The sequence below is a fragment of the Episyrphus balteatus genome, chromosome 1 (genome assembly GCF_945859705.1).
Source record: "Episyrphus balteatus chromosome 1, idEpiBalt1.1, whole genome shotgun sequence".
Classification (NCBI taxonomy): Eukaryota; Metazoa; Arthropoda; class Insecta; order Diptera; family Syrphidae; genus Episyrphus; species Episyrphus balteatus.
The window spans coordinates 54,724,898-54,735,375 of record NC_079134.1 but is presented as its reverse complement, the minus strand read 5'-3'; positions in this window follow the sequence as shown (position 1 = coordinate 54,735,375).

Below are 10,478 nucleotides of genomic sequence, written 5' to 3'. Positions count from 1 at the left end.
TTTAAAGGAGCCTTAAATCGCCAAGTAGTGTCTGACCGAAGCTTCGGCCATCGGCTTCGGCCGATTCGGCCAAAAAAAAACAACATTCGGCCAAACCTTCGGCTTCGGCCATTTTAATCTGTTTATTATATGGAGCATCGTACTAGGCGCCGGAAAAAATTTCAATTTTTGAATATCCAAGAAAAAATTGCAATCTTTTCTTCGGTAGGTATTCAAAAATTTCAAAACACATGTGTGTCATCATAAATAAATAAATAAAAATAATATTTTTATCCATTTCGTCGCCCGAGAGTTGTTTTGTCGTAAACGCCAAAATGCACTTTTTTAAACTGGATATGTAGTAATAGGTTTTAGAACGTTCTCTTTTCATTTCTGTTATCAGATTTGTCCTATCGTTTACCGTTACTGAGATAATTAGTGTGCATTTTGTCGTATATCCACAAAATAAGCATCGGATTAGCGTTGGTTTGTCGTAAGCGCCAACTTTTGGCGTTTACGACAAAAATTCTATGTATTTTTCAGCTTTTTTTTCTTCAGTATTGGTTTGTCGTACGTCGTACAAAACAGGTAGAAAATTTCGAACTTGTTTTGTCTTACATGTATGTAGGTATATGACCCAAATAGAATATAAACAAATATAATAAACCTACTAGAAAAGTATTTATTGAAAATAAGGACTTCATGTGCTATAAGGACAATGAATTTAAAAACTAAGGGCTGCATTAAGCTTTGCGCTTCTTGAGGTTTTGCACTATTCCTAGAGGTGCAAGGAAAAAAATGTGCATCTGAGAGACATCTCAAATGTTGTATTTAATTTTGTCATGGTTCTTGTCGTTTGTTCCTGCCGCTAGATACTTGACCTCATCCTCGGTCACAAGTACCGCTTATAACTATGTACACTTGTTGATCTTCTATCGAACACAAGATCAAGAAGTCGACCGTCTGTCGCGGGCGCCGCACAGTGTGTCGTCCCCTTATGATAAATCACTTTTTTTTTGTTAAAAATTAATATTTTTGCTATTAAAATATAATTTAGAAGTGTCAACTCATATGAAAACATATTTATCTTACAAAATAACCCAGGTTATGTATTCAAAATAAGCTCCGAAACATGAGTACCTCGGAAATTGAAAATATTTTGAGGAATTTATGGGAATCTTTGAGAGTATATATTTCACGTTTGGTAATTGTTTGAAAAATTTTGTTAATGTTATTTTGTTTATTTGAGTGTTGTTGTAAAGCGTATAACAAAAAAAAATTAAATTTATAAAATTATATATGAGTTATTAAAATTTCTTTGATAAATGGCCAAAAAAAAAAATTTAATTTTTAAACTTAATTTAAAAAAATACTTATTAAATCATATCGATAATTTTTTTATATTATTTTGCCATAGGCCTATACTTAATATTGGCAAAGTTTGGTCTGCTTCTCTTTGCGATTACCAGAGATATTCACATTTATGTGCTACGAGTCAAGTACTCAAAATAATTCATTTTTTGAGAAACATCTTCAAGGGGATCACAAAAATGAAAAAATCGATGTTTTTAATAATTTTTAGCCATACACAAGTAACAAAACGCTGTTTATGTAATTAAAAATATTTTAAATATTGTTTTCAACAAGAAAAAAATTATATTTTTCTGCATACTAGATTTTTAATATAATTACTTGACCCGGCCACGGTCTACTGTGTATTATAGCGTATTTACCAACCTCGCCGATATAAGAATTTACGAAAATGCAAATAAAACGTTATTTCAAAATTTGAAAGCGATTGACAAAAAACTATTCGAGATTTGCTATGAAACGCAAATAAACATACGATTTTTTTGTATAGAGAAGATAAACAAAACAAGTTGACTTCAACTTAAGATTTCTCAAAGTACAAAAAAGATATTGAAAAGATTTAAACGGGCTTTAAAAGAAAACATTTCGTTCTTTTAGAAACTGTCACAAATTTATTTAAAATAAATCACCACGTTCAAGAACATAACCTCAAAAACTGTTAAAAAACGACATTTCAGATTTTCTAACGGGAATATTTCAAAAACGTGATATGATAGAATTTTTCTGACTTCGGATTCGAGTTCAGCACACCAAAAACCTTACGTAAAAGTATATTTTTGTTTATATATAAAAAAAAATTAATTTTGCTCACAAGTGGCTTCTTCAATAAATGTTAATTTCATATATTATACTAAAAAATAAAAGTAATAGGTTGTTTAATTTGTTAATTTGTAATTTTTTTTTCTATTCCTGCCATAAAAACACAAAAAAAGATATTAAAACTCCAAAAACTTAGCTGCAAGTATTTATGATAAACTTTTGTATGGGCTCGACACACTGTGCGCCGCTTCGTTCAAGCGCGTTGTCTTGAGCGAAGTGAAAAAAGGTCGCAGTTAAATTGTTTTATTGTTGTACACTTCGTCGCCTGAGAATTGTTTTGTCGTATACGCCAATTTTGGAATTTTGGGAAATCGCATTTTAAGGTTTGAGCTTTTATAAAAAAAAAACTGGCCGATAGATTTTTTAGAATAATTTAGATAGAATATTTTGTGCGATATCTTCTTCATATTTATGTTGTCAAAATTGTCACATCTATTTTAGCTTTCAAATTATCAAGGTTTTTATCCAAAATCAGTTTGTCGTAAACGCCACCAAAATCAACTTTTTTTTCCATCCCATACACGTACGACAAAGTAGGCGCACGTACGACATTCCAATACTAAAAAATAAATAAAAAAATTTTCACAGTTCGTTTTTATTTATTAATTAAACATTTAAAAAATAGTTTCTTATTACATAGAAGTAGTATTGGTTTGACTTAGAGGCTCAATTATTAAAATAAATAGATTAAAAATAAAGAAAAACCAAAAAATATGACCATAAACATAAAAAAAAAATTTAAAAAATGTCTTAACAAAAAATAGAAGTCATCCTATGGCTATGAAATATGAAAGACATAAAATAAAAATAAACCAAGTTTGGTTAAATTAATAAATTAATATATGGTCATAAATAAAAGTAAATTAAATAAATATCAAACTAAAGAATTTATTCTAATTTTTTGATTTGAATAACGCTTCATAATATTCTTGGTCTGATTTAGGCATAAATATGAAAAGGCTTTTAATATCAATAATCTTATCCTTAGTTATCGAGTTAGATTTTTTAGTAATTTGAAGACATTGGCTGAACAAATTTACAGAAGTTGCTATGGTAGACTTTTTATATGTTTTAAATATTGATGAGCTTTTATATTCCACTTTTCTACCGCTCGCTTTATAAAATAGTGTAAAAGTATCATCAGTATCATCAATATGTAAAACAATAGGTAACGCAAATTTAGCGAAGAACAATGGCGGCTTAAAAAAATAATTTTCGACCAGCAGGTGTTTTTTGCGAGCGGGTGCAATAACAAAACTCACAGCAACCCTTTTTCGCTTCGTTCACGACAACGCGCGTGAACGAAGAGGCGCCACGGGCTCGGCGCCCACGACTACAGTCGAGTTGTTGATCTTGTGTGTTCGATACAAGATCAATAAGTATACAACAATAAAACAGCAACCTTTTTTTCACTTTACTTCGTTGAAGACAGCGAGCGCGAACGAAGTGACAAGATCAATAAGTGTACAACAATAAAAAAAATAAAACTGCGACCTTTTTTCACTTCGCTCAAGACAACGCGCTTGAACGAAGCGGCGCCCGCGACCGACGGTTTTTAAATTCATTGTCCTTATAGCACATGAAGTCCTTATTTTCAATAAATAGGTACTTTTCTAGTAGGTTTATTATATTTGTTTATATTCTATTTGGGTCATTTACCTTAGACAAAACAAGTTCGAAATTTCTACCGTATCTGTTTTGTACGACGTACGACAAACCAATACTGAAGAAAAAAAGCTGAAAAATACATAGAATTTTTGTCGTAAACGCCAAAAGTTGGCGCTTACGACAAACCAACGCTAATCCGATGCTTATTTTGTGGATATACGACAAAATGCACACTAATTATCTCAGTAACGGTAAACGATAGGACAAATCTGATAACAGAAATGAAAAGAGAACGTTCTAAAACCTATTACTACATATCCAGTTTAAAAAAGTGCATTTTGGCGTTTACGACAAAACAACTCTCGGGCGACGACTTATTGATCTTGTCACTTCGTTCGCGCGCGCTGTCTTCAACGAAGTAAAGTGAAAAAAAGGTTGCTGTTTTATTGCTGTATACTTATTGATCTTGTATCGAACACACAAGTTCAACAAGTCCACTGTAGTCGTGGGCGCCGAGCCCGTGGCGCCTCTTCGTTCACGCGCGTTGTCGTGAACGAAGCGAAAAAGGGTTGCTGTGAGTTTTGTTATTGCACCCGCTCGCAAAAAACACCTGCTGGTCGAAAATTATTTTTTTAAGGCGCCATTGTTCTTCGCTAAATTTGCGTTATTGTTTTGCAAATTGATTATACTGATGATAGGTACTTTTACACTATTTTATAAAGTGAGCGGTAGAAAAGTGGAATATAAAAGCTCATCAATATTTAAAACATATAAAAAGTTTACCATAGCAACTCCTGTAAATTTGTTCAGCCAATGTCTTCAAATTACTAAAAAATCTAACTCGATAACTAAGGATAAGATTATTGATATTAAAAGCCTTTTCATATTTATGCCTAAATCAGACCAAGAATATTATGAAGCGTCAAATCAAAAAATTAGAATAAATTCTTTAGTTTGATATTTATTTTATTTTATTTTATTTAATTTACTTTTATTTATGACCATATATTAATTTAACCAAACTTGGTTTATTTTTATTTTATTTCTTTCATATTTCATAGCCATAGGATGACTTTTATTTTTTGTTAAGACATTTTTTAAATTTTTTTTATGTTTATGGTCATATTTTTTGGTTTTTCTTTATTTTAGATATTTTTATTTTAATAATTGAGCCTCTAAGTCAAACCAATACTACTTCTATGTAATAAGAAACTATTTTTTAAATATTTAATTAATAAATAAAAACGAACTGTGAAAATTTTTTTATTTATTTTTTAGTATTGGAATGTTGTACGTGCGCCTACTTTGTCGTACGTGTACGGGATGGATTGGTGGCGTTTACGACAAACTGATTTTGGATAAAAACCTTGATAATTTGAAAACTAAAATAGATGTGACAATTTTGACAACATAAATATAAAGAAGATATCGCACAAAATATTCTATTAAAAATTGAAAAAAATTTATCGGCCAGTTTTTTTTTTATAAAAGCTCAAACCTTAAAATGCGATTTCCCAAAATTCCAAAATTGGCGTATACGATTCTCAGGCGACGATTTGGTAAGGAGAATTCTTGACTTTTTTCAACCTTAGGTTTCGGCTTCGGCCGAAGATTTTCTTTCAGCCTAATAATTCGGCTTAGGCTTCGGCTGATAGATCGAAAATAAAAATTTTAAGGAGCGAATTAACAGTTCCAGAGCCCGTTTGGCGATAAATGGCCGGCTCTGGCAACACTGGTCCTAGATCGCAAGCAGTATATGCAAACGATCGTCCGAGAAAGTCGTCCGAGTATTTCCGACCCAATGTCGGCCGATAATTCGGTTTTGGTGTACGCGAATCGTAAGAACAAGTTCATACGAACCAGTCTAGCATTTTATTTTTTTTTGTCCAAGGAAATGCGGTAAAAACGGATTGTTCGGTTAAAATGAAGAACTTATTGAATTAATAAAACAGAACAAGATTGTTATTTTTTTTATGAATTCAATTAGTTCTTCTGTTTTAACAAAATCAAAACAAACGTTATTTGAATTTTTGAATACCTAATATATTCTGCTCATTAGAAAAAAGTCTGTATCGAGAACTGTCAGATGAAAGAAAAAACAAGATGGCTTTATAAGTTTTTGACAGCTGCCCCATTGAAATTGTTGTTGTCAACAAAATTGTCTTGGATGTTGTTGTTGCTTTTGACTTTGCAATATTAAACGTCAAAAATTATTACTCCATTTTGTTAAATGGCGACTCTAATGATCATACCTTGTCTTCTTATACCATGGATTCTGCTAACTGTATCAGTAAAGCCAAATAACAATTATTACTTTGTATTTTTGTTGTTTTTATTTTGTGGCTGCAATGAAACTTGGCAGCAAATTTAGAAATAGAGACTTCTTGCAGTCCTGTACTGCATGCAGATTTTTCTCCCCTAAGAGGGCGTGTTATTTTATTTTGCTGCAGAAAAAAAATTGATCGCCTGTTTTGACCACCAGGCGATTAGTCAGTTACTTCGAACTAATATTTAAGTTATAAACGACCATATAATTCACTTTGGATTTAGTTTGGATTAAAGTGAATTTTAAATCCAAGGATTTAATTTTTTTATTCTATTATTCACTCAAAAAAAATATGGAATTATTCAATAAATTTTGTATAATTTGCATTTATCTTTATTTTTCTTTTCAAAATGCTTGACAAAATAACTGAACACTGTGAAAAATAATTTTTCATCAAAAGTTATAAAACTTAACAGACCTCCAGATACAGAGAACAGTATATATTTAATTTGGATAAAACATTATAAAAACCTTTTAAAATAACATGTATGTATCGCACCCTCAGTGCAAAAGAGCGAGAACTCAAAAAAGTTCATTTCGAGAAAACGCTTCTGCAAAATACATACTGACTCTAAACTTTCCCCTATAACTTTCCATGGGACAGCAATTTCCATAATGTCAAAGCTCTATTACAAGAACCATTATGTTTATTTTGTAGTTTTAATAAACTTATTTTTTTTTAAATTGTTTAAATTAGGAAAGAGTTTGACTTTTAATATAGTAGGAATTGGATAAAAACAGTCATAATCTTTCGAATTTTTCGTTTACGTTAACAACAAGCCCTTCAAAAGAAAGGTAATTTAAAAAGCAACATTTCCTCATCATTATCTCAAAAATGTCATTTTTTGACTTATCGCTCTTTTGCACTGAGGGTGCGGTATGTAGAATAACAACCCACCTTCAAAAAAATACTTACTTCAATAGTTTAGGAAGATTCTGAGACGATTGATATATCTACATCGTACACTGCACTACAAAAACAAAAAACAAACAGGAAGCAAACAGTTGTAGGCCAAAGATTATGATTTTATTAAAAACGACCCCTAAATGATTAGATTGTTTACATCACAAAAATAATAGTTTGATAATGCAAATGTCAATGTTTACTGGGGAACACCATGCTAATTTTTCAAAAATTCAAATTAAAATACGGGTTATGATGAATTGATAAAGCTCTTTATTTTGTTCAAGTAGAAGCGCCAAAATCCCGTCCGAGCGCCTAATTAGCAATACAGCTGTTTGTCGAAGCCACCCAACATTTTGGAATACATAGGTATAACTCGTATCAACGCCATAGGAGTTCATTGTCTTTAAGAGAAATCTCACTTGTTGTTAGGGCTTTGTTTTCGAGATTGGTAAACGAGATCAAAATAATAAAATGCACGACCAGGTCGCACGTACTTGCTCGTGCAGTTCAAAGTACATTTATGTCAGTTTACTTGTAGATTTTATGAGCTGGCTCTATGTTAATTTAAAAAAAATTTGATATTGGGGAAGAACCGACATAGGGCAAAATTTTGTTAAATGAAAAAAAAAAATTTATTTGACTTTTTTGAGAAAAACTGAAAATGCAGTTTAATTGCAATCGCTTTGAATATTATGTCTGCAAAGTTTAATCAAAATCGTTATAACATGAAAAATTTTTATGGGAGGTACACTTTCTAAGCGAGATATAAAAAAAAAACAAAAAAAAATCTTTCAGAATTCCATAAAAATCATCTGTACCAAATTTGAAGAAAATCCGTCCACCCGTTTAGGCTGTGGAAATGTGTGCAGACGCCCATACGGACGGACAGAATTGCGACACCCACTTTTTCGGACTTCTCCGTCACGTAATGTTGGTTTTGATTAAAACCTCAAATTTTTTTTCGACACGAAACCAATACTTGCCATATAGAACAAGTAAAAATTATAAACAATATTCGATTAATATTCATGGTGTTAATAAGTTTACGCCTTAATCTGAGCAATATTGTTGGTGTGAGGGTTTCTATCTTTAACAATATGAACCTGCCTATCTGGTAATTTCTTTGACTAGATAAGTGACTTTTTAACTGATTCTACCGCTTGATTTCTCTTACTTAATATGTTAGATGCAAGTCCCGAAAACGTTCATCAAAATCAAAATACACGAGTCAGCTATTTTTTTTTAGCTTGCAACCATATGTCTGGCTTAAGGGGAAAAAATACCTCCAAGTCCCTGAAACATATTAAATGGTAGATGGAAAGATTGAACCATTAGATGTACTTAATCATACATTTGAATGTAGGGGAAAGGTGCTAACAGTGAGACATTTAAGTTGTTAATTTTCCTACACCGAGAAATATCACACAAAATCAGATGAAAGTAGTTTTTGGTGTGTTATAAAAAGACTGTATAACACACAAAAATCAGACCAATGAACTTTTTTTTACAAATGTATTACATTTATATGTTCTTTCATAAAAAGATAACAAGTACTTAGAGTTCCTTGTCGAGAAATGACAAAAAGCAAACAGTGAGACATTGAAAAAAAGGAATCAGTGCGAGAACTCAAAAAGACCTAGGTGAAAAGAAATCCATGAATTGAAAATGATTTCAGTAATGATTTTGGGGGTGAATTTTTCTTTTGTTTTTTTTTTCTGTTTTTTTTGTAACTTTTTTGAAGTAATTGGTTAAAGTAACATAGTTTAATAAAGTAACTACTAGTTACTTTCTCATTTGACGTTTTCGTCAATTTGTTTCAGTTTTATTCGTCCGTCTCACTGTTCGCCTTAGCCTGTCTCACTGATCGTACCCCTTGCAAACAGTGAGACGTTTTTACTATTTCTACATTTTAGTTTAATGCGATCCTTTCATTCATTCTTTAATTATAACTTTTTCTTTAATATTCTGCAATATCTGCAATTATGTAAGATAAAATACGTCTACTTCAAAGTTTGGCTGAGATAGCTTGGAAACTTTCTGAAATATAACAATTTGAAAAAAAAAGTGTCTCACTGTTCGCACCTTTCCCCTTATTTATTAATATAATTTTTATTCTTTTAACCTTTGTTAAAATATTAAAATAATTAACAATTCAGGTGTACTTTTCTTTCTTCGTGAATATATTGAGAATGTAATAAACATATTGAATTTAATTTGAGGGAGACTTTAATATTTGTAACCGGATGGATTTCTTTTATTATTTGGGTCCGACCGCGACGCCCGCCCTAGAGCCTTGACTATTCAATGATAAGAAGTGCTCTATAATGTCTTATATTCATTCAGAAAAAATGGGCAATTACCACGGCCCCTGGGTATAGAATTGAAAAGTTTAAAATGTTTTACAAAATCATAAACCACTAGCATTACAAATAAAAGTGACACCAGATGAACTACATTATAGGGTTGCACTGCACCTCAACTTATCATTTTTAAACCTTCATTAAAAATCCGGGTGATAATAACGGCCGTTTTGCAAGGTGTCTATGTCTACCTCTTTGTAACTATTTAATGCTACTAGCTTTAATATGTACCAAGTCTTTTCTTTCTTTTTTTCTTTTTCTATTGAGTCTGGGCCCAGGGCGTACACAGATGAGACTTGTATCTAATAAAAGCTTATATTGAGCTCTATTAGTGAGCCAAATATTTTCAAATATGGTTTTGGGGATTTCGAGATATTTGAGTCCGAAGTTGGGGACGGAAAAATCAGAAAAATCGTATATTTTCGAAACAAATCCGAGCATCCGAAGTATAGAACCTAGAAAAACAATTTTGGTACCAAAAATGGGTCATGTCCTTTGAATTTTTTTCTCTGTACAAACTACCAGTTCTATTATATGTGCCCTTAATTATGAAAGTGGACTAAGTCACTAATAAAAATGGCATCAAATCTAGCCTTAAAATAATTATTATTTCAGGGATAAAGTTTATTTGAAAGCGAAATTGCAGTAAATAAACTTCTATATTGCTCCTCTAGTGATTTCATAAAAGAAATATAATTAAATCGTTATAAGAAAATTATTATTTAAGTTTTTCTTCAAACAATGCAAAAAGTGACTTAGTCCACTTTCATAATCATGGGCACATATTACCAAACTTCAAGACTCTACGATAGTCAAAAGAGCTCGATAATGTTTTGCATAAATCCAGCGGAAATGGAATATCTCAAATTTCCGATTTTTCTTTTGCCAAAAGAAACAAGGCCAAAAGACCAATCAAAGTGTAAAATTTGAAGTTTTTACGATAAATTTGATGATCTATCCGTTAGTGAGTCGGTGTTACCCGTTTCAGTGGTTTTCGAAGATCTTATTTCAATAACTACTCATGCCAAGAAGCTAGACAACTTGACTAATCACTGCCGTGCCCCTTGATGCACGCAACTCCCTAGTCCCAGAAAAAAAATCACTAACA